Source organism: Leucopleurus acutus (assembly GCF_964270905.1).
Source record: "Leucopleurus acutus genome assembly, chromosome: 16".
NCBI lineage: Eukaryota > Metazoa > Chordata > Mammalia > Artiodactyla > Delphinidae > Leucopleurus > Leucopleurus acutus.
Genome location: NC_139158.1, coordinates 46,618,857 through 46,643,079, shown reverse-complemented (window position 1 = coordinate 46,643,079; position 24,223 = coordinate 46,618,857).

The window sequence follows — 24,223 nt, the reverse complement described above, 5'->3', positions numbered from 1 at the left end:
TAAAACAACAACAACAAAACGAAACAAACTTTAAAACCAAGGAATATATAACTGGACAGACTTGGTTGACCATTGAGGATTATACACATACCTAAATTTCAGGGTTGAAATTGACAAAATGGTTTCTTTGAGGAAACTTGAGGAATTACTAGGTACCCCTTATAAGGTTGAAGAAATTCCTTTCTATTTCTAGTTTGTTGAGTATTTTTGTCATACAAGGGTGCTGGATTTTGTCAGATACTTTTCCTATATCTATTGAGATGGCTATGTGGGTTTTGTTTTTTACTCTATTAATATGGTGTACTACATTGATTGATTTTCATACGTTAGGCCAACCTTGAATTCCCGGGGTAAAAACCCCACTTGGTCACAGTTATAATTCTCTTTATAAGCTGCTGGATTTGATTTGCTGGTAAATTGTTGAAGATTTTTGCATTTACTGGGAGGGGCGTCAGGGGAAGTGACGCAAGGCGGCATTGAGGCCTGGGGCCTGGTTTAGTTCGCTCTTCTTTTTCTAGTTTCTTTCAGATCTTCTCTATGGATATTCTCTGAGTACTAGAAGAGACACCAATTCTGATTTTGTTTTTTGTTTCTTTTCCAGTATTGTATTAATTATCAGTCCCTAAGGCAGATTTAATGGATACTGTTCATTTTAAGTGAGTAACTCAGACCTCCAGAAAGAAAACATTTCACTGCATATATAGATGTAGCCAAAAGGACATCTGTATAAACAAGAACACTTAGATTCCAAATGTATTTTTTATATTCTTTCAAATTTCCTTCCAAGGTCTCTGATGGAAGGTGGTGTTATTTGGTGTAAAATGTTTTAATTTTATATTAGATGCATTAAATGCTACTGCACTTTAAAAAGTATTTAAGATAGTATCAGCATTACATAATGTGTTTGAGCTTTTTTCAAAAACTATTCTTTGCAAATTAAAGCCTATAAATGGAGCTCCTGTAGTCCTTTAAGACAAAACAGTTGTTTTTATCTTCCAAAGAACCGGTAAAAGGAAACTCCATAACATTCTTCATCTTTCCCTTAAATAATCTAGTTCTGTTCGCTAAAACATAGAAGTAAAAACAAACAAACTGGGCTTCCCTGGTGGCGCAGTGGTTGAGAGTCCGCCTGCTGATGGCAGGGGACACGGGTTCGTGCCCCGGTCCGGGAGGATCCCACATTCCGCGGAGCAGCTGGGCCCGTGTGCCATGGCCGCTGAGCCTGCACGTCCAGAGCCTGTGCTCCACAACGGGAGAGGCCACAACAGTGAGAGGCCCGCGTACCGCAAAAAACAAAAACAAAAAAAACCAAACAAACCTACCAAATACTCTTTTAAAAGCAGACAGTATTCTAAGGCACTGAAATTAGTGCACCAGCAACACAAAAATTTGATGTGAAACTCTTCAACAAGCTTTATAATAAATTCTGATAGGTTAAGACCTATTATTTGTAATTTCATGAAGATTTTTTTCAGACTCTGTAGCCCGAGTACTGGAAATTATCTAAATGTTTTCGTCGTAAGAATTTATACCACACCACAATAGGTGGTGCATTTAAAATAGTGCATTTAAAAATAGCTTTTGTATTTTTAAACAATTGTTAAGCCATCCAAGGAACATCAATATCATGATTAATTTAGAAGACTGAAACACATCAAAACCAAAACCAGAATCTACACCTGGAGTAGTTTCTCTAGCCTCATTTGCCTTGAGACATGGAAATGGATATGTTAAAATTTTAAGGTTCTTTATGACTATAGGATTGTGTGTATATCAGGTTTGGTTGCCTTTTGCTTCATTTAACTGTTGCAGAAAGTGGAAAAGTTCCTCTCCGAAATGTAATGGGAAGTAGGAAATGTAATTTTAAAGTATATGTCAAAACTTTCATACAAAATAGGTGTAAAATCTATACACTGAAACTCATTCTAAACAGTCAATAGTAGGGAGATATGTTTCTGAAAAGAGGATTTGAGAGCCATCTGCAATACCTGGACCAACTATCACTTTAGAAGCTAAAGGTTTCTAATTTAATGGAAATATCAAAGAGTCTTTTGGGTAAAAAGTATCATGTCTTTGTAATGTAAAATATTAACCTATAATTTAATCATTTTAGGGATAGAGTTTTTTAAATCAAAATTTCCTAAAGCAGCCATAATTGTACTTATTTGCTTATTTTAATTTTTGGAATTTGTGGTCAGTAAATTTTTGTGTGTGTGTGTCAGTAAATTTTTAAGTAGAGAGGAGCCCCCTTTTACCGTTCATTTGTTCTAGGTAATATCTGCAAGGCATACTTGGCAGGAAGGCAGCAGAGAATAGGTCAGTCACTTTGTTCCTTCCCTTGCTGATGCAAGAGGGAGAATATTTCACAGTGAAGCAAGAGTTGGCATCAGAGAAGCCATGTTCTATGTTCTTTTAAAATAGTCTTCCTGTGGCATTCTTTTAGAAAACTAACCTTTGCCCTCCCCATACCACAAGGGTGAAGAAGTGACCTTTTCCAGAGTACTCAAAGTTAAGTTAGTCCTGTAAGTCAGTCTTGGGGGGAAGTGAGAGTGTTTGTGGTCAGTGTGGTCAGAGACCCAGTGACAAGGCAGGGTAGTCAGGACATGCTGAGAATGATTGAAAAACTAGGGACTTGGCTGCCATGAGGCCACAGTAGTGACTTTAAGAGAAGTATGTGCTTTAAAACCTGACTAAAAACAAAGTTGAACCTTGAGTGCAAAGTCTGGGAGGGACTCAAGGAACACCATGAGCTCAACATGAGGGAAACTGAACACAGAACATAAATGGAAGTTCAAAGCCTGAAGAGGAAAGAGAAGCACGAAAGGTAAATACAGAGGGTGTCGTGTAGAAAATAACAGAAGCAATAAAATAAGGAAAGACTAGAGGTCACTTTTTTGCTCTTCTGTCATCAAAACTCATGTAGTAAAAGAAGTGTACTGTAAGGGAGGGAAGGTTTCCTACATGATTTATTTGAAGACGATGGAATCAGACAACAGATGAACATATCAAAGACCAGGAAAAAGGCTGACATGATACAGTTAACCTTGGTGGGTTGCAGTATTCTTACCAGCTCCTAATGAGAATGGACTGGCAAAAACATAGAAGTATGCTTGCAATTAATTGAAATACATACCCAAATTTGTTTATAGTTCATCAGTATATAATTTGGTAATGCAATTTCTAAATTTTAAAATTCTATTTAGATAATATTAGGACTAAAAATTGCTGAACCTGGGAGCACTTAAGTATGTTGAGAGGTTGCTGTGTGTTTTAGGATAATATTAGATGCTGTGACAAATAGCCCTCAGATTTCATCAGCTTACCATAATAGAGGTTTATGAGTTGCTCATATCACAGTCCAAAGTGGGTGGGTGTTCCTGGTCAATAGGATTTGGGGGCAGAGCTGCTGCACATAGTCTTCTAGAAATCCAGGCTGATAGAGGCTTTCTCGCTGTCAGTGTGCAGCTTCCGTGCTTACTCTCAGCATTGATATTCATCTGGAAGAAGGGGTAAAAGCATGATGGAGTGTACATGAAAGCCTTTATGATTTTTTTCTCATTCACTTGGTCAGAATAATACAATCACAGGGCTACTAAGCTGCAAGGCAAACTGGGAAATGTCCAACTGAGTACCCAGAAAGAAAGGAAATAGAGATTTTGGTGAATAACAAGAAGTTTCTGTCTGGTGTGGGCAGTCACTGAACTCACGTGAGGGACTGTGAAACCACCTCTACCTCTACCAGAGACCCTTGAACATACTAGGTTCTGGGTGGGCTCCTGAATGGGTTACAAAGTTGGCTCTTGAATGAGGTTCAGTGTGCATTTTGTAGACCTGGCAACAATGAAATGTTGTTGGATGGAGTCAAATTTTGCTGAGGTATAGATTTCTTCTACATTTTACTTGTATTCTAATCTCTGGTTTATGTGACTCATTCATATAACAATAGGAAATGGCAGTGTGTATCTGATCATATAATTGGCATTATTCACTGATTTTATCCTTCTAAAATAATTTTTATGAGAGAATAAAAATGAGACATTGCTTTGACAAGTGACTGTGCCGAATTAGAATATTATGTTCAGAATATACTTAGAATATATATGAGTGTGCATGCACATGAAAGTGTGTATATCCATGTACATACACATGGAAATTGGTATGTATAGACTAATATGCACAGTATATACTGTGTGCCAGTATATTATAACTAAAGAAAGTCCTGTGGAGTTGAAGTCTATAGAAGAAGAGCTAAACTCATAATTTGTTTGCCGTTTCATAGGCTTTGGAAGCATCTATTTTCAAATTTTGATAATAACATTTAATATCTGGATGACCCTTTGGCAAATCGTTCAACTCCTTGGTTAATTTCTGTGTACAGTAGGAATAATAATAGTTATTAATTAAACTGGGTGGTTGTAAATAATAAAATGAGGTTAGAAAAGAATTTAGCATAATGGCACATAGTGTTCAATAGTATGCATAAATTATGTATATTTATGCTTAGTGTGATTCCCCCCTAACACACTCAAAAATAAATGCAGATGGACACCAAAAATGATAAGAAATGTGCTGGCTTCTCAGACTGAATAGATTCATTCACTTATTCATTCCTTGAGTAAACACGTTAGACCCTTAATATCTACAAGCTCTGAGCTATGGTGAGCACAAAAATTACTAAGGCAGCTTCAGCGTTGTTAAAGTGTTTACCACCTGATTATGAGAACTCTGACAGTCATAATACAAGGTGACATTTGTACAGGAGAAACCACAGGGTGAAATATGATTTTAAAATAAGGAAAACCATTTCTTGGAAGGGAGAAAATTCAAGAAAAGATTTTGGACATTTAAAACTCCCTGGCTCTTAAAACCAGAATTTCAAGAAGTGGATAGAGGGAAGAGAGGCATTCCATTCAGAAACAAGAAGACAGGCAGGAAAAAGCATAGGATATATTCAGGCAAATTTGAGAAATAAGAGGAGTACTGTGAGGTCAGATTGGTAAGTCAAGGTATCGATGCCTTTTTAAAGTGTTGGACTTCATTCTGTAAGCAAGGAATAAGAAGATCAAAGGTGAGAAAGGGCAAGAATTTTGAGCAGCAGGATGACAGCTATGACCTTGAATAATTTACTTGACCTTTCCACCATCCATTTTTCTCCCCTAGACAGCAAATGAATTGAACCAGGATTCCTCTGGCCCTAATACTCTAGGAGCCTTCTCTGAATATTATATCCTCTGGAGTCACTGTTGTTCTACATCTGTTGGAGCATCCCTGTTCTCTTTGTTGGACCCACCCCAATGCTATTTGCCTGGGCTCTGCCCAATACTGTTGTCATAGCCTTCAGACTCTGGGTTTTGCCTCTCTGCCAGTCTCCCATTCATCCCTTGTGATGGGGACATGAGCTATATCTCATCAGCTATATCTCACAGAGGCATCCTGTCTGCCCAGATGCCCAGATCCTAACTCATTCTATGGGTTATATCTAGATTCTTTCTTGGGCTTCTTCCAATCCTCACATCACTTCCTCCTCCTCTATATTGCACTTTACCCATATTATTATTTCTCTCCTTAGTTTTTCATTGTGTTTTTCTTTTCACCTGATACTTCCACTATTCTAAAAGAATGGAAGTGAAAATATCATCAAAGAGAAACAAGTAAGAAAGAATTACTGATGAAAAGTGATGCCTTTATAAGAATAAAATATTGTTTGCCACCGTATATAAAATACAATTGAGGGGGTGGAAATGCCCTTTTTTTCTTGTTAGATTTGTAAGGATAGTTATGTCTGCATTTTGCTTGAGCCAGCAGTAGCAATGACCTATTTTTTTATATAACATTTACTAATAGCTTGCTTCTCCTTTGGTGAATGGGTACAAAAATTACTATTATCAACAAGTCTACTATGAAAATTAAATTTTAAACTCAGAATAAATAAATATATAATATGCCAAAATATCATTCAATAATCCTTTTTTTAAAAAAAATTAACATCAGGACTCTATTACTAAAAAACAAGGTATTTTCTATTATTGTCACCAAGTGTACTGTATTCTTTCTTTCATAAGTATTCTCAGGACTTAAAATAAAACTGCCTCTTTAATCCAAAGTATTCTGTAAAGCTTTTAGCACCGGTTCCTTATCATAGGTTGCAGTATTTGTTCATTAATTCAGTGAACATTTTTGGGGTACTGTGGAGGGAAATAGATTAAGGTTCAGACTCTGCCATCGGGAAGTCCATGGAAAAGTAGGCTGATGCATAAACACATAGTTATGTACAATGTGTAAGTGCAAGGATAGAGCTGGGTTCATGGTCCAGGAAGGAGTCTACCTATGTCATTCTGGGGGGCTTCATTGAGAAGGTAGTTCACAAACTAGGTCTTGACTTTGCTGGGTCGGAAAATGGAAAAAGAATAAGTGAGATATAGAGAATTATAAAAGACAAAGAAGGAATATAGGAAATGGTGCAAAATTAAATATGGATTGAGAATGGGTCTGAGGTGATATGTAATGAGAGAAGAAATGGGAGCGATTGGCAGGGACTCGGTGATAAATGGTTTTTCATGTATCCAAAACAAAACAAAACAAAACAAACCAAGAGTTTGGATCTTGACTGTTGATTTCCAGTGATTTATTGTTTGTCTGACTTTGGTTTTGCTTTTTACTCATTAGTTTAGGGGGCACTGTCCCCATTTAGGAATCTGCTGTGAGAAAACTCAAGGCCTTCTCCAAAGAAAAACATGCACACGGTGTCATTTTTGCATATAAGCACATCCATGAACTTGGACCCCAAGCTACAAACCACTGGTTAAAGGTTGCTAGAAATGGTTGCATTATTAAGCAGGGGAGCGATATGGTCAAAAGTATATCTTCAGTGAGTGAACACGTGCAGGAATGTGGAGAATGTGTTGGAAGTGATGAGACTTGTGTGAGGGAAAGTAAGGATCAATTGCAGTGTTTCAGCCAAGAGATGAAGGTCTGCAGAATGGTGACAGCAAATATTTGTTTTTAATTTGGCTCCTGCCTTGTATGTGTCAGTCTGTCTGTTGAGGAGAACACTCCAAGCGTTAAGTGGGTGAATGACGGTGTTATTTATTGAAGTGGTGATTTCAGATGTAAGTGCAGCTTCTTGAGGAAAGATGAGGAATTCAGTGCCTGTAGGTTAGGCCACTGCGGATATGAGCCAGCAGGTCAAAAGAGAAATCAGAGCTGAAGATATAGAGTGATCAGTAGATCAGTTGATCGATCAATAGGTAGATAGATATTCTGGATGATTACATAGAGGTGGTAGATTTAATACTGTGAGGGGATGAGATCTCATCAGCAAAAGAGCATGAGTTAAGGAGAGCTGGAGGTGTCAGGCTGGAGACTTGGTAGGGCTTGTTCCCTGTTGAGAGGATTTCAGCCTTAAGTGTCTTGTTCACTGATGGTCCCTGTTGGAACCAGGCTGGTGAATGCTTAAGCCACTGAGAGAAGAGGATTTCTTTCTAACAGTAAGAGTCTGCCCAGGTCTTTGAATCTGGTTAAGTAAAAGAAAGGAGAATATGGTAAATTTTTAGGAACACTTTGATGGATGTTGGTAGGTCACAAACTTGACATTCATAAAGTTAATAGGCCTATCTTCTGTTTCAAGCAGCCTGAGACTGGGTAAATTATTACCTGGATTATAAGTCTGACTCTGACTCTGGTTAACACTTGTCTCTTACCTTTCTGAGCATACATTTCTCCATCTGTAAAATGGGAGTAGACATACCTACATCAAAGACACAAGCAGAGGGAAAGAGACAACCTGTGTAAAACACCTGCCTTAGTTCCTGTGCATAGGAGCTGTTTAATAAGTAACTTGGCCTGGAAACGCCTTCATCTATCTCTTTCCTTTAGTTTTCTAAGACACTTTCCAGTTCTAACTAGTCAATAAACGAGCCACTCTGATTATCAAACCTGCCATTGCTTTTACCTATTTGAAAAAACAGGAATTTGAAAACCTTTGTTTAAGAACTACATTTTGTGTTGAGCTTTTTTTTTTTTTTCTTCCTCAATGACTTGTGACTGTGGGATGCAACTTAAAATTGTATTGTGGCCACTTTAGGAAGTTTGCTCTCTTCGGGAACTAAAAACTAATTGCATTTTCTTGGACTAACTGCCTTTTCTGAGTGTCTAGTACAGTGACAGCACAAATGTAGCTTCTTGGACACATATTATTTTCTTGAGAACCTCTGGAATTCTAGCCAGACCATGCTAATGAGAATCACTTAGCCTCATCAAAGTCCCATTGATCTTTCCCTGTATTTCCAGATATTAAATGAAAATTTCTTTGGCGTATGTTCGAACTGGAAGTTGGGGACCTCAGAAGTCATTTAATCTAACCCCTTCATATTATGGGCCAAAACTATTCATTTTAAGTTTGTTGTGCTCAAGAACTGATGATCACATTTTCTCCTCTAATATTATAGTTGAAAAAAATCTCAGCCATGTACTTCTTACTTACATATTACTATAGAAACTAGATTGTAGGGAGAATTGGCAACTTGAGTTGGAGAAGGGAGATTGGGGAGCTGAATTACAGTGTGTTATATAGTACTTCAGCCCCTCGGGGGAGCTGTAATTAACGTGTGCAAGGAAAACACTTCAAGGAGACTAATTTAAAGAACATACTGAAACAATTTTCCCCTGGCTTTCCAAAATAAATAAAGAAAAAAGAAATCACCATCAAGCTTTGAGGAAGCATGAAGAATTCCAACAGAAAGGAAATTTATTGAGAGACCAAGAAGGGGCTGGTAATAATAGTTGGTTAGAATGTAAAGCCTCTTTTAAATGTAGGCTTCCTCTACCATTTGTCAGAGCCCCATGGTCCCTGATCCATTCATTAAACACTTCACATGCATGTCACTCTAATTATGGGTCAGAGTTTGGTTACAGCCCACTGCTCTTTCTTTGCATCTTGGTAACTCAGTTCTTTACACCAGTTGATATCCCACTGGCCTTTCCTTCTTTCCATCCCCCTTACCCTTCTTTAATCCTAAGCTTGTTAGGTGGCTCCAGAGTTTAGAATGCCTTGTGATTACATGTCACTTGATGTGAATGCTGTGAATTCCCTAGAGCAAAGTCTTTCCAACTTTTTGTCTACAACCCATAATAAGAAATTCATTTTAGAGCCAACCTGGTACACAAATGCGTATGCATTTGAAAATTAAAGCTTCGTGAAAAAATACTATGTGTGATAAGCTCTGAAACTTTCACTTCTCTTCAACTCTGTTTCACTTACAGTCATTCAGTATCTGAGGGGGATTGGTTCCAGGACCCCCACTGTTGCCAAAATTCACGAATGTTCAAGTCCTTTATATAAAATGGTATGGTATGTACATATAACCTACACACATCCTCCTGGGTACTTTAAATCATCCTTAGATTACTTATAATACGTTATACAATGCAAATGCTATGTAAATAGTTGCTGGCATGCAGCAAACTCAAGTTTTGATTTTTGGAATTTTCTGAAAAATATTTTCCAAATATTTTCAATGTGGTTGACTCCACGGATGCCAGGACCTACAGATACGGAGGGCTGACTGTACATTTTTTTAAAATGCAGGCCAAGATTAATTCAAGACCTTTTCTTCCTCAGTCTCAATCACAATGAGTGTGCTTCACAAGATGAAGTCTTCAGACTGTATACAACGAATCCCTTGAGATATCTGGTCCCGAACTTTACCCCAGATCTACCGAATCAGAGTCTCTCATGGCAAGTTCCACAGTTTAATCAATTCTCTGGTATGATTTTTAAGTTCAAAAACCATCTCCAGACCTTAATATTTTAACATCATCTACTCACTGGAAGGTATCTTGTTTGACAGTCGATTTCAGTACTCTTTGGCATTGCTATCCATAGCTGGAGCAAAGGCTCTGATCTCTGAATTCCCTCTACTTGCTGAACTAGGAGAATTATAGGTCAGTTCAAAAGTTACCAGAAACCTTGAACATCTAATAAGAATAACATGGCAGGTTCTATTCGAAGTGCATTTTATGAATTAAACCTCACAGCAATGTTTTGTGTGCTGTATTTGTCACTGAAATTCTTAGGTTATTCCATTAACCCACAATTTGTTGTAGGAAGACAAATTAGGGGGTAATTTGGTCCTAGCCCTTACTGTGCACCCCACCCTTGGCTCTGGTGACTTGATAATCACTTCCTCCTCGGCCTTACGGAGGCGGGGGTGGGGAGTAGCAGCGATCTGCTCTTGCTTTCTCTGACTTTGACTCATTTTCTCCTATTGGACTACCATCACTTCTATCCCCTGAGTCACCCACTTAATTCATAATTTGCAAGCCTACACTTTCAAGGCAATATAATTCAAATCCTTTAAGCAGCAAACTCAACACGTAGTGATTATGATACCATATAACAAATGCTATTACAGGTGATTAAGTTCATTAGATACAAAGAGTCAAACAATTCTGACCAATGCACAGTAGAAAGGGATAATTTAAAGTATAAGTTTAGAGCTAGTTGGCCTTCAAAAGCCATTACTAGGGAAACTTTGGCAAGTTTCCTATTGGGCCATGCCGGTCAGTGTTCAAGGAAACTTCTAGTATTTCCCACCCCCAGTACATGCCAATGTAAGGGAGACGGATAGGGAAGAAACAAATTCCAAAGGATAACTTCAGAGTATATGCCATTGAAGCTAAGTTGTGACTATTGGACAATTAGAGAAGTAGAGGGACAGAGGGATCAACATATATGAAGGCCGAAAGGCATGAACGACCATGGTGTCTTCACGAGCTAGTACTGGGCGAAGGGAGAAATAATGCAAGATGAGACCAGGAGAGACTGAATCAAATTGAGTGGTTATTTACAAGCTTATACGTTGAGGTTTTTTTCCCTCTCACCTCTACACACAGTTGTTTATGGAAGAGACCTGCCAGGATCTCTCAGTGGGGGCTCCATCCATGCCCCCAAGCAAAGGAACTTTCCTTAGACATCCTCCGGCTCCTCAGGTGTGCCGGGCCTTGTGCTTGGCTCCTGCACATACAATAGCAAGAGGCGTTTGGCAGGATGGGAGCCCAAATCCTCCCTCTTTTCTGTAGCCCAGTTCAGTTAGGAGATAAAGATGAAAGTGAGGGTTGGAGGGTTGTGTCGGCTGTGAGAGCAAAGACAGTGTGTGTATGTGTGTGTGTGTGTGTGTGTGTACATGAAAATGTGCATGCACGTAAGTCTATCTTGTGTGTATCTGATAGAACGATCCGTGTTTAAGCCAAGAGACTAATATAGAAATTAGATGCCAACGTTGTAAAGTATTTTTTTTTTTCTTCTTGCTCTTCTTCCCCCTGCCATGTTTGTCCTAATCCTTGAAACATCAGGCGTTTAGTTACTATGGCTATTATAATGCTTAAATACCACTTATATGTGAAGCATAGTTTATCCCTAAGAAATATACAGTATCCCTAGTTATATGTTATTTTTAACTTTTTCCTAACATATAAAAATTTCCATATGAGAGACTATCCCTCAGTGGTCTGCCCCACCACCACCCTCTATCAGACTCTTTAATTCATAGTGTGTTTCTTCATATTTACTTGGGATATCTGTAATGTAACCATATCATATTGAATCCTGGTAGAATACTTCAGAGTTTGTATCATGGACCATCCTGGGGAAGAATCAACCAGCGGCCAGTGCTTAAGGACAAACTTGTTCCCAGGCCTCCTTGGGCCATAGTTCCAGGCAGCTGTTAAGTGGTACTAAAATCTGTTTGTTTGGTTTTTTTTTTTTTTTGGTCTGGCTGCAAAAACCTTATACTCTAAGCAATTTGCAGCCTTCCTCACATAAGAAGTGTTTCTGAAAGGAAATTCCCCAACCCCGCTCTTCTGGGCATCCTCGCTTCAGCTCCAAAGCACTCACTCTTTCGTGCTGCCAAACACAGAGAGCTGTGGTATTTTCTCTTCCCTTCCTCAGTGGAAACATGCTGGGAATATGCTGTTATAACTGATTTCAATTAGAGTGTTTCTTCCCTGTCACAGACTTGAGGAGAGCATCAGGAAGGTACATATTGTTCAAGATTGCTCTGTTACGCAAGAGGGAAGCAAACCACTCACAGTCTGTGTCAAGGCGAGCTTCCCTCAGAATGTTTAGTGTGTGGTAGTGCCATGTATTTAAGCCTGTTTAGACCAATGTTTGCAAAATTCAAAACTCGGAACAGAACTCCAGATCGTGGTGGTCAAAGAAACTGGCCTTGCTGTGAGCAAATTGGATAAAGAGCTTTGGGGAGAAGGGAAATGAAGCCCCATTGGAACGAAGAAAGACTTTGCCCTGACAAAAACATTCTCCTACAGTGTGGTTCTCGTAACAAACCACAAAAACGCAATGAGAGATCCATCCACACGTTTCAGTATTTGAAGAGCTTCAGACTAGCTGGAGATCTGACAGCTATAGAACTTTCATTTTTATAAGAATTTATCTATAAAAGAAAAAGGGCATTTACTTTCTGTAAATCTATATATTTGTTTTAAAAAATATATAGTTCTCTTCAGTTTTTGCTGGCATAAGCTTCCAACTCATCCGTGCTGTCAGACTCATCCAAAAATTAATTCTCCTAATGTATGCCATACTTCACGTTGTATTGGTTGCTTTTGCGCATTCGGAAGAAAACGGGAAAGATAATATTTTTTTCTTTTCAAATTTAATTTGTCTCTACACGTGATAGAGAACTATAGGGATAGTATGCTCTCAGAAGACCAAATATAAAATGGCAATAGATATGATTCATTTTTTTTTAAATCCTATTTTATGTAATATGAGCAGTAAGGCACACGTGATTGGATTATGTTATTATGTTTGTAAGTCTCTTCCCCTGCTTACTTTATAACCATAAAGAAATGAGGCTCTGTGTTTTTACATTAAGTCTTATTGCAAACACGTGTGCATGTTCGTGTGCAATTTGTAAATTTAGCTTTAGGAAGGTATAACAATAAAGTAGAATTGAATTTGGCTTCAGCTGTTAAGATTTTTTAAGATGTAAGTAAAGTACGTATGTGGAAACATAAGACATGTCTATGAAATCAGAACAGACTCTAATGGCATTTCTGGTATCTTCAAAAGATTGCCACCAACTGAAGCTTAATGTGTCAAAACGCCAACTCCAAATAAGAGAAATGTGAGAAGAAGTTCAAGGAACAGAAACTATTTGGGGTGGTTGATTTGAATGTCTTCCAAAACCTTCGTAAAGCATTAAGCTCAAGCTCAGCCCTTTATCTTTGACAAATACCACACCGTGTATCTGCTTGTTATTTCGTAGTCCTGTTGCTCCTGTCAAGCTTGTTAAATGGAACTCTAGTTCGAGTTGGGAGGTGATAATGTGGCTATCTCTGGGCTCTGCTGCTCTGCAGCGAGCGGCTCGGCTGTGCCGACTTCGTGAGGCCACCCGGTGCCCAGGGTAACCACTGGCAGCTGGGCCCATGGAAGACGGGCTGTACCAACAGATTGGAAATGTCCTCTTCAGATCTGTAGATTGGAACTTGAGCTTTACTTTGAAAAGTTTTATGGCTGCAGCACGGGTCACAAAATATATCACTAACCCAATTGCTTTGGGAGCTTCCAGGCCATGATATTGAGGTGGCTGAGAGTCATCATTCTTGATGAAACACAAAGGAGCAGCTTCAGAAATTTTGTCCCTCAGAGGGAGGCTGGGCAAACCGCAAAGTATATAACAGTCTGCAGATCTATGGTAAATAGGTCTTATTTATAAGCAGTAAGTGAGGTATAAAGCATTTCATTTCAGGAAAGAAAAAAAAAAGAGCTGTGCTTTTTTCGAATCCTGTACGTCTTTCAAATTAATCGGAGGGAAAGGGTACTTTATTTAATGGAATTGCTTATTCCCACAGAGAAATACTTTTAGTGGTAATGCAAAATATAGCTTCTTTTCTCTGACACCTGAAGGCAGCACCCTGGAATGAAGGGATATTATTTCCAAATGGGTCAGAGTTCCTCTATCTCTTTTAGTTGGCAAGGTGAACTGAGCAATCAGAACTCTCCTTTTCCAAGACCCCTAGAACAACAAGTCCTTATCAAATTAACGGTGGTTATACACCAAAGCCTCTGAAACTCTAAGGGACCCTTAGGTGGGAGAATGAGGGAGGGGGCTTGAAGGGCTGGGAAACTCATAGGTTAAAAACATGAACTCCGGAGAGAGACGGACCTGAGTTCAAAATGGGGTTCTATCAATTACTAAGAGTGTGACCCTAGCAAGTTACTTGGACTTGGTAGACATCTGCTTACTCTTTGGAAAACAGAAGTGACCATAACTACCTCAGGGGATTGTTGGAAACATATAAAACAAGATAAATTTAAGGGTAAAGAGTACTCATGTCTGGAACTTTGAAAGAGATAAAAATACAACAGATATATAGATGGAAGTTGATATGTCATGAAACAAATACAGCGAAATGTTAACAATTTGTAAATATAGATGGTGAATATATGAGTGTTTATTCTAGAATTCTTTCAACTTTTCTCTGTGTTTGAAAACATTGTAATTAGGCAGAAGAGATTTAAAAGGGCAAGTCTTTTCAATGTAAGTACAATTCTTGCACCCACTACTTAGAGATTCTGTTTCTAAAACAGAAGGGAAGGAGAGATAGTGGGGGAAATTAAGAGACTCAGTCAGTCATACACACTGAGATATTTCTTGGCACATGCTAAGTGCTAAATAACAAATGGTGGCTGTGACCATTAAGAGAGGAAAGGAAATAGCAGCATTATTTACATTTGCCAAGACATGGAAACAATCTAAGTTTACATCAACAGGTGAATGGATAAAGAAGATATGGCATATATACACAGTGGAATATTACTCAGCCATAAATAAAGAATGAAAGTTTGCCATTTGCAGCAACATGGATGGACTTGGAGGGCATTATGCTAAGTGAAACAAGTCAGACAAAGACAAATACTGTATGATATCACTTATCTGTGGAATCTAAAAAAAATACAACAAACTAGTGAATAATACAAAAAAGAAGCAGACTCACAGATATAGAGAACAAACTAGTGGTTACCAGTGGGGAGGGGCAATAGAGGAGGGGAAATATAGGGGTATGGGATTAGAGGTACAAATTATTAGGTATAAAATAAGCTACAAGGATATATTATGCAACACAGGGTATATAGCAAACATTTTATAATAACTATAAATGGAGTATAACCTTTGAAAATTGTGGATCTTTATGTTGTATACCTGAGACATAAATTATTGCAAATCAACTATACCTCAATTTAAAAAAAAAAAAGGAAAGAAGGGGTGGCCTGCCGCTTCCCCACCTCGGGGGGGGGGTGGTCTCCCCTGTCTCCTCAGCCTTCCCTGAGGGCCCAGTGGCCTTATTTCTTCCATCGTGTTCAGCTTGCTTTGCATTTCTGTGGCAGCGTGTCACTCCACCCTCCATTGTGTATCCTTGATTCTCTCCAGGACCCCTCTCTGTGGAGCCTGGGGTTAGCTTTTGTAGGACTTGGGGGTCTCTATTCTTCCATGTATTTAAGCTCAAAAATGCTTCCTTATGGCAGAATTTTCTTAAAAGTCTCCAGTGTTGTTAACTCTTTGAAACCACTGCTGCCTGAAGACAACTGATTGTTCCATGATGGGTCCCAGATGAGGGAGTTCTGCCGGCCTCCTTGGGGGGCCTTCCCCGTGAGGCAGCGCAGGGGGGCCCTCTGATCCAGCACAGCCTTTGATTACTATCCAGAGAACCCCCTCCACCTGCTGAGGAAGGGGACCAGGAACCCCGAGGAAGACCAAAACCTAGAGAATGGACAGAGGAAAAGGATCCTCCGAAACACACCACCAAAACCCAAAACACAACAACAAAACTGGGAATTGGCAGCTCATGACGGAGGAGACAAACCAAGAGGGGGCTGCGTCTAGAAAGCCAAAGAAAATTCATTCCAGAAAGGCTGGGCAGCGACATTTCATGCTGTCCAGCAGCCAAGGAAGATAAGGGCTGAGCACTGTTTTTTAGACATGGGTGGTTTTAACAAAGAGCCGTTCCAGGCGAGCAGTGAGGATAAAAGTCAAACTTCGGAGGGAGAAGATGTCAGAGAGGCGAGGGGAAGATAGTGACTGTGAAGGGATTCAGCAGCAAAAGGGAGGAGGGGTGGTTATCGCAGAGGTAATGCGGGGGGCGTTGTGGGATTTATATGATAAGAGAGACTTGAGTGTGATCAAGTGCTGATGAGAAGGAACCAGGAAGAGGTAGGAATTAACTACATAGAGGAGAGAGGGAGGTTCCTTAGAAGGTAAGAGGAGGTAGAATCCACACAGCCAGAGGAGGGGGTGGCCTGGGGCGGGCACACCTCTCTTACCTTGTGCCGGGAGGGCTGGGTAGGCCACAGTTGGGCTGCAGTTCAGCCAGCAGAGGACAACTGTCACCTCCCCTTATTCAGCTAATGCATTTTCCTAAAGTCAGTCTGCAATCACATCGCATTAGCTCTTTCTGTGACAAGGTTGTTTTTTTCTGGAGTTGATTAGCAAAACAGCACATACTTTCTTATAAGAGCCCCTGCTAAACAGTATCTTCTCTATCCCACATGTATGCCTTTCTGAAACCAAGTTCAGGTTCTAACATTTCTTTCCATTAAATGTCATTCTATTAGACTTAGATCATGTTTCCAATTTGTCAAGACCTTTTTATATTTTAATCGAACTCACAACATACCGATCATGTTATTTCAGCCTTGTGTCACCCACACACTAAAATATCAGCCGTATATTTCATCCAAAGAACTGTCTTTAGCTTTATTTTATTTCCATTCCGTCAACCACCCTGCCCCCCCCCCCATTCACTCGTAGAGACCTGGGCAAAGAAGAATTAGACTGAATACTTTGATGATAACTGATAAAGCATTTCGTCCTGAGGGGTCCTCCCAAATTGGATTAAGTGGATTCATTAGTGGTTTGTGGTGTTTATGTTTTAGGGACACAAGGATGTGAAAACTCTCACTCTCTCTGTGGATTCTCACAAATAGATGGATACTGTCACTTTTCAAGGCTTGTCCATCTGGAATGCATCACAGACACATTGCTGGGAAAGTAAAAGTTCCAGAAAGAGCCTCGTTTTTCCCTGGAACTGTGAAATTGAGTGGTCTCGTTTCTTCCGTGGTGTAAATTCACAGGAGTGTGATCTAAGCTACATTTTTAACCATTTGGGATGGCTTATGATTGAATAATGCTTCCTTCCAGACACGTTTTCCCTTTATTTATCACTTTTCTAATTTCAGCAACAGCAATTGCTGATTATGGAAATGACTCCAATTGTTCAACCTCCCATAACCACACTTAGTCACCAAAAGCAATTTATCTGCTCCTTTCAAAAGCTGTTAAACAAACAAGCAATTTATTCCAGCCTTCTTGCAAGTAACCAAGGAACACAGCCACCTTCTCTTTGCTCCTTGCCTTGCTTTGGAACCATGAGTGCCTCTTTCTAACTTGAATCAAAATCTGCTTGTTGCTAACCGCTGCCTTTGCAATCAGTTATTTGACTCAGTGGGCTTAATTCGAAGCAGGCACTCACATTCTTTAGATGATTTGTCAGTCTTCCAGGGAATCAAGGAGAACAACCAAAACAAACACTGGCCCTAAATTAAACCAGCTAGGGAGGAAGAAACTTCAATGAATGATGAAACAAAATTTAGAAAAAGAAAAAAATAAAAGAGGAGAAAAAAATAGAAAATATTCCAAGGTCCCACCTGCCCTGGCCCCACGGGCCCCTCCTTTATCTTCCTTTCCTAGAGGAAATCAAAGCCTCTCCCAAGAGCAATTATTCTAGTCAGTTCCAGATTTCCACAGAGCCTGCTGGATCACCCTCCTCTCACCGGCCCCAGCAGGTGACTGCACCTGAGATGGCTGCCGGCAGACATTTCTAGTGATTTCTCTGCATCTCAAACTGCCAGCATCCCTGCAGAAATCTCTTGTCTTTGCTGAAATAAGGGAGACAAATGAATTCCCTTTTGAGTTAACCCCAGCTTGGCCCCTCACAGCAACTACGGGCCCTGGGACAGAGGAGTTGGCAGCCTTCCTTGAAAAGCAAATAGTTTTTCTTCTCCATGACCTACTCAACTTTCTCTTGCCCCAGGCCTAAAAATTCAGGTCCAGTCTCTAATTTAACTTGCCTTGTGTGAATAACCAGGGCATAGATCAGGGCTCAACAAGATAATACTGGGTTAGTGTAAATCGTTATAAACGCGCTGCAAATCGAAAACAGGGGTCTTCCCTGGGAAGTCTGACTTCAGTTAATGCTTCCTAATCAGCAGTAAGCTGGAGAGTTTGTTTGTTTGTTTGTTTCTGAATATCCTTTAACCAGATATGTTTAGAAGTTTATTATTTATTCTTATTTTTATTTTATTAAAAACTTTCTCAGGTTTGAAGTGTGATCTCTCAGCTCTCTCATCTCTCTCATTTAGTTACTGTTTTCTTTTTTTTTTTAACTCATTGAAGATGGAACTTTTTCAAGGTATTCACAGATTTAGAATTCAGATGTGTGTGATTTATGTAAAATATGCAAGTGACTATTTATCCATGGTTACAGTCTAGTGTAGGCCTTAAGCATGATGTAAGAGTTCTATGCAGTGTAGGTGGTGTCGAGTATATTTAATATTCCTACCATTTCCTCTAATTCTTGAACTTCCTCTAGGATGAAGTTGTAGTGTAATGAATGCAATTCATAAAAAATAGAGGGGTTACATATAACCAGAAAATGGGGGGATGGCTTTGTTCTTTTATGGCAGGATATTTTATATGGGCTCCTCCACCCTTATACCTTAGGACAGTCACTTGTTCTTTTGTGTTTTTTTCCTTCATTTTTAAATCTACTTAAAAATAATAAACTTTCAATAAACCTCATCTCTTTAAAAGTCCCTGAGAGCAAAAACCCCATGTTGTGCCCCACCCACTTTGTGAGCAATAAACATGAAATGGGGGACACAATTTTTCCACAATTTTTGAAGAATACAGCCAGTCATCCCTTTAAATGATAACTTTTATATGATACATAGACTGTTTTTTTTTTTTTTTTTTTTTTAATACTGATGAAGCAATTCTATATGGTGACCTGATTTCCTAGTCTGTTTGATCTGTGGTACGTATTGGGTGTTTTAAGGAGTGTATTGGCATTAGAGGCAAGGCAGTTATTTTCTATGACATTTTAAAAGTCCACTTCTGTATTACATATTCCAATCTAGTGAAAATTAGATTTACTCTATTTAGATTTGGCATCCAACAGTTGTTGGCCATGGCATGTGATGTAATTTTAAGCTGCTCATGTACGTTTAAAAGGAGATTGATTTACAGCAGTCTTTGCCTGAGACAAGCACAATTTAAACTAATTCCTGTTGATTCAGAAACATTTGAAATTGGTTTTGAAAATTCTTAAGCATAGAAACCTTTGGATACATTTGAGCCTTTTTACTAAGCATTATTGTCATGTATATAAAAGCATGAAACTGTTAATGCTTACAGTTCTTTCCCTGGCATCTTTGTTAGTCACTGCATACTTAAAGGCTAATTCCTGCTCCAGATGCTGTGATGTCTGCCCAGCTGTTGCGAATATATGCTATTTGCAAATGGAAACATAAACAACATATCCAGAATATTGTACAGGCTGGGACTTAGCCATTAAGGCTAAGGTATATTTAGTGTCAGAGATAATCTTGGTAAATTGTAACCCAGATGGAGTTGAGGAATTGGCAACAGGTATAGCAAAGTGCCTCTTAAAACAGCCAAATGAAGAAATTATTTATTCCAGTGTTTCCATACTAGCATATACTGTATACTACAAATTGAACTCCCTGTGAGTATACAATCACTGTGTGCAGTTTATAGGGATGTTTAATATTGCACATGAATTAGTTAAGCAGACCAAATCACATCAGATTTTTTAACCAAGTCTTTTAGCACATGGCATAGTTCTGATTGTTCTGTGATTACAGAGTAGTCTTGTCAGAACCGCTCAACCTGGAGTTTGGAAGTGCTGGGTTCCAGGTTCTAGAATGTCTATGACTACCCTGTGACTCTAAATTAGGAGACTCTCCCCACCTAATCCTGTACTATTCCTGGCCTCTCAATTCGGAGTACTGAAAATGCCTGCATTTTAACTGTCTCTGTGCTTTGCCAAAAAAAGAAAAAAAAAGGATCCTTTATACATGGTCTAGGACTATTTGTTCTTCATCTTTTCCCCATTACCTATTAACTCTCTTTACGTGTATAGTTTGTCCTTCCTCCCTCCTTCCTTCCTTCCCTCCCTCCCTCCTTCCCTCCCTCTCTCCTTTCTCTTTTTTCATTTTTCTTTCTTTCTCTCTTACTTCCTCCCTCCCTCCCTCCCTCCCTCCCTCCCTCTCTCTCTCTCTCTTTCTTCTGCCTGGGTATTCTTTTTTTTTTTTAATTAGTTATGTATTTTATGCATATTAGTGTATACATGTCAATCCCGATCTCCCAATTCATCCCACCACTACCCCCCACCCCCACTTCCCGCCTTGGTGTCCGTACATTTGTTCTCTACATCTGTGCCTCAATTTCTGCCTTGCAAATTGGTTCAGCTGTACCATTTATCTAGATTCCACATATATGTGTTAATATACGATATGTGTTTTTCTCTTTCTCACTTACTTCACTCTGTATGACAGTCTCTAGGTCCATCCACATCTCTACAAATGACCCAATTGTGTTCCTTTTTATGGCTGAGTAATATTCCATCATATATATGTGCCACATCTTCTTTATCCATTCATCTGTCGATGGGCATTTAGGTTGCTTCCATGACCTGGCTGTTGTAAATAGTGCTACAGTGAACATTGGGGTGCATGTGTCTTTTTGAATTATGGTTTTCTCTGGGTATATGCCCAGTAGTGGGATTGCTGGATCATATGGTAATTCTATTTTTAGTTTTTTAAGGAAACTCCACACTGTTCTCCGTAGTGGCTATATCAGTTTACATTTCCACCAACAGTGCAAGAAGGTTCCCTTTTCTCCACACCCTCTCCAGTTATTTGTTGTTTGTAGATTTTCTGATGATGCCCATTCTAACTGGTGTGAGATGATACCTCACTGTAGTTTTGATTTGCATTTCTCTAATAGTGATGTTGTGCCTCTTCGCCATCTGCATGTCTTCTTTGGAGAAAGGTCTATTTAGGTCTTCTGCCCATTTTTTGATTGGGTTGTTTGTTTTTTTAATATTGAGCTGCATGGGCTGTTTATATATTTTGGAGATTAATTCTTTGTTGATTCATTTGCAAATATGTTCTCCCATTCTGAGGGTTGTCTTTTCATCTTGTTTATAGTTTCCTTTGCTTTGCAAAAGCTTTTACGTTTCATTAGGTCCCATTTGTTTATTTTTGTTTTTATTTCCATTACTCTAGGAGGTGGGTCAGAAAAGATCTTGTTTTGATTTATGTCAAAGAGCATTCTCCCTATGTTTTCCTTTAAGAGTTTTCCAGTGTCTGGTCTTACATTTAGGTCTTTAATCCATTTTGAGTTTATTTTTGTGTATGGTGTTAGGGAGTGTTCTAATTTCATTCTTTTACATGTAGCTGTCCAGTTTTCCCAGCACCACTTATTGAAGAGACTGTCTTTTCTCCATTGAATATCCTTGCCTCCTTTGTCATAGACTAGTTGACCATAGGTGAGTGGGTTTATCTCTGGGCTTTCTATCCTGTTCCATTGATCTATATTTCTGTTTTTGTGCCAGTACCATATCGTCTTGATTACTGTAGCTTTGTAGTGTAGTCTGAAGTCAGAGAGTCTGATTCTTCCACCTCCGTTTTTTTCCTTCAGGATTGCTTTGGCTATTCAGGGTCTTTTGTGTCTCCATAAAATTTTAAGATTTTTTGTTCTAGTTCTATAATGCCTGGGTATTCTTAAGGTGACTAGGTAGAGAAAAATACGTGACTTATTAGCCATCTCTAACACATGCATATTTAAGTAGGACTTGAATATGCAAGTCAAATAATATTCTAGAACTTAGTAAATCAGTTTTTATATTCCAAATTATTTTATCATCACATCTGGAAAACAGCGGTGTCTGCACTTACATACCCCTGGATACTGTTAAAATATGCTGCTGGACAGAAATTTGATTCATTAACTTTTGGGGATCTTGACCTTTTAAGGTGATCTTTGTCCATTAAATCTAGAGCTTCCTTGAAGCCCAGACAATACAATGGTATCCAGCATGGAAATGGTAAATGGTCATAAATAGTGACTAGAACTGATTTTTATTAGCTTGAATGGTAGCAGACTAAGAAAATTATCCATCTGGGTCAGGTAATCCATCTTTCTGGAAAATCACTAAACTACATTCCTAATAACACAGTCACTGAGATGATTTCCTTTTATTGAATAATTTCCTCAGCCAGTAAAGAATATAAAATCCTGGGGGTATTTTGAGCATATGGTTTAGGGACTTCATTTTAAACCATGAACTATCAACAGAATTTCAATACAATCTAAGTAAAATGATTTGCTTCCTAAGTGTTACAAGTATAAGCAGGACATTTCTCTAAGGGAGCAGGGTATTTCTACAAAAGCTTTTACTTTTGAGTGGAAGGTCAGAGCTGGAGATTAAAAAGCTCTTCTTTATCCTTGTCTTATAGCCCAGTTGCCAACTGTCAGCTCTCCTTTGACACAGTTGATTGCTCCTCCCACATGAAACAATTTCCTCACTTGGATTCCTCCTACCTCGCTGACTGTTCTTTTCCATCTCTTTTGCTGGTTCTCACTTGTATCACTGCCCCTTTAATATTGAAGAGCTCTGGGGTTAAATCCTTGAATTCTTACCTATCAACATTCATTCTTGGTGATCTCAGCTAAACTCAGGGCTTTATATGCTAATAAATCATAAATTTACATTTCATTTCAGACCTTTCCTCTGAATTACAGACGTGTACATTCCACTGCCTACTCAATATTGCCACTTGAATCTGTAATAAGCATCTGAAATGTGTCATCTCCAAATTAGAATTTCTCATTTAGTACTATGCTGACCCTCCAGAATATACCCATACATACCTTCTCCCAGTTTTTCTCTTCTCAGTCCTTGGCAATCCCATTCTTCCATAGTTCAGGCTAAAATCTTTACCCTCTTTCTCTTAACTTCTATGTTCAATTTCTCAGAAAATCTTGTTGGTTCTACCTTCAAAATATACGCAATATCTGATCATTTCTCACATCACTTTATTAACTCTACTCTGGTCCAGTCATCTTGATCATCACCATCTGTCACTTGGTTTACTGCTCTATTCTCCTGATCTTTTCCTCGCTTCAGACCTTTGTCTCCTATAGGTTATTCTCAACATTGCAGTTGGAGTGATTCTTTGAAAAATGTAAGTCAGATCATGTCCCTCCTCTTCTTCAAACCCTCTATTGACTCCTCAGTCTCATTCAAGTCCTTACAAAGTCCACAAGGCCCTACCTCATCTCCTGCTGTTTTCCTCCCACCCACTCCACCCCAGCTTCACAAATCTTCCTCTCCCATCACCTGGAAATCTCTTTCTTTCCTTCCCCCACTTCCTTCAGGTTTCTACCTAAAATTCAGCTTTGTAAGTATAGTCTTCCATAGCCTCCCTACCTAAAATAGCAACAATTGGTCATTCCATAGTTCTCTCCTTTTCCTATTTGTCTTTATATCTTATTGCCATGAGACATACCAGGCGTACTGCTCAATTTGTTTATTGTCTGTCTCTCCCATTGGAAGGTGTGCTTTATGAGTACAGGGATTTTGTCTGTCACATTTGGTACTGTATCCTCTAGAATATAGCAGGCTGTCAATAAATATTATTTGAATGAATGAATAAATTACCATGGCAAGTGATGTTCTCCTTAAGGTTTACATGATAACCTAAGCCAACAGTTCCTTTTCTATTGATTCCTTTGTTTCCCCCCCACCCACCCTTTTCATTTGGAGATATGAATTATGGAAAATATGGCAGGAAATAAATAATCTGAAGAGTCTGAGCCAAGGAGGAGGGGGCTGATGTTCCCAGACAGAGTTAACTCTGGAGAGGCAACTGCTTCCAATTTGCTATAGAATACCTTAAATTTCTCCAGAATATGACATTAACTCAGAGCTGTCCAGGAAGTAGAGTATCTGAGAATTATCTTTAACTCTGAGATGAGCCAACAGCGTGTTTTTTTTTCTTTTGCATACTTACTCCAGGGGTCTATCTTGTTGAAACATCTAAGATGGGTGATTGCAT